Below are 1,731 nucleotides of genomic sequence, written 5' to 3' on the forward strand. Positions count from 1 at the left end.
ACATGGGTGCCCTGAGTAGATGATGATCTTGGCTTGGTGTTCAGCAAAGGGAGAGAGATGGTCAAAGGCTTGGTTTGAAATTGATCGAAAAATTGAAGACGATTATTTAATAACGCCTAAACTGCTCATTCAATTCAATCATGACCTACAACCAATGCGTGAATGCCGAAGATGGAGGGTGTGCAGAGAAGATTTTGGTGTGCGGTGCGTTAAGACTGTGTGCAGTGTCAAGATTGTGCTGTTGCTTCAGGACTATTACGGTGCTTGACGCTGGTGGTTGGCGGAGCTCGCGCTGGTGTCTGGCACCCGTGCCTAGCAGCGCCCGTTGCTGGTGCTGGCGGCACTTGCTGCTGGCGCTAGCGGCGGTTGGAGGTGATCGTTGATGTTTGACGCTGGCGCTGATGGTGTGGTTGTGTGGTAAGTGAGGTGATCGAGAGCGAGCGAGGATATTGGTGTTAGCGTTCAGCACTTGATGCTCTCTAGCCTCAGTAGCTCTGGCTGCTAGCCTCTACGTTGGCCTCCGCTACGCCAACTGGCAGTCGCTGGTCTGGCGGTGACGGGGTGAAGCCGGTCTCTCTATTTTTTTTAATTATTATTATTATTATTTTTTATAAAAGCTAATTGAATCTACTAGCGTTGTTGACGCCTGGTGGTGAAGGTCTGTCGTCCGCTAGGATTGACGTAGCGATGCTGAGGATTGGGGCTAATGAGCTGCTGCCTGGTGCTAGTGATCGCTGGCGCTTGTTGATAAAGTTGGGCCTTGCTTGGCGGAGCCAACTGGGGAAGGCTGGGTGTCCAGAGAGAGCTTAGCGGAGTAACGAGCCAGGGAGATAACTTGTAGCAAGGGCTCTTTGGCGAAGCAGCAGCCTAACACTGGAGGTGCATCATGGTGACAACTTTCGTCAACCAAGAGTCACGAGGTAATAAGAAGATTGGATGCTAGAGCCTATTTTTGGGTGTCCAGAGTAAATTGGCACCTTAAATTATTATTATTATTATTATTATTATTATTATTTTTTTTTTTTGTGATTGCTGCTACCGCTTGGCATTAACCGAGCCAACTTCTCATGAAGATATTTGAACTTTGAGCTGGCGGAGCAAGTTTCTCGTGTAGAGAAGCCATTTTTCTTATTACCGCCAAGGATGAGGCAATGTTGATCAAACTTGGGCATAAGTTGCCGCCAAGAAAATTGAGTTAATGCTTGCACTGGGAAGTGAGCAACAAATTTAGATAACTCAAAGAAGAAGAGAAAAAAAATTCTTTGAGCTTTGTTAAGCTGACTTAACGCATGGTAAGTAACGAAGCCATTGTATCGGCTTCTCACAGACAGCGCCAATGTTACCGTGAGGATCCACAGGGGTCTAGTTAACGTTAGAGAAAGAAAGATAGAGAGTAAGTGAGACATAAGAAGTATAGTGGTTCGTCTCCCGCCTCAGCGGGAGACTACGTCCACTTCAATATTGCATTATATGTGTTTGGGCCTTGCGGCCCAACATAATTATAAGGGATGTAATGGGATGGTCTCTAAGTAGGAGGAGGGGTCCCTTTTATAGGTAAGGGAGCCCCTCTTCTTTACATTTTCTTCAATGTGGGACAAGGAGTCCCATTTCTAGTCCTTAAAGTATGTTGTGAAGGCAAGTTGGCAAGGCCAGGAAAGTTGCTTCTCGGTGAGGTCTTGGCCGCCTCCGACCACCACAGGGTAGGTTGGATGTCAGGCCACGTGATATATG

Source organism: Rosa chinensis, chromosome 1, assembly GCF_002994745.2.
Source record: "Rosa chinensis cultivar Old Blush chromosome 1, RchiOBHm-V2, whole genome shotgun sequence".
NCBI classification, from domain to species: domain Eukaryota; kingdom Viridiplantae; phylum Streptophyta; class Magnoliopsida; order Rosales; family Rosaceae; genus Rosa; species Rosa chinensis.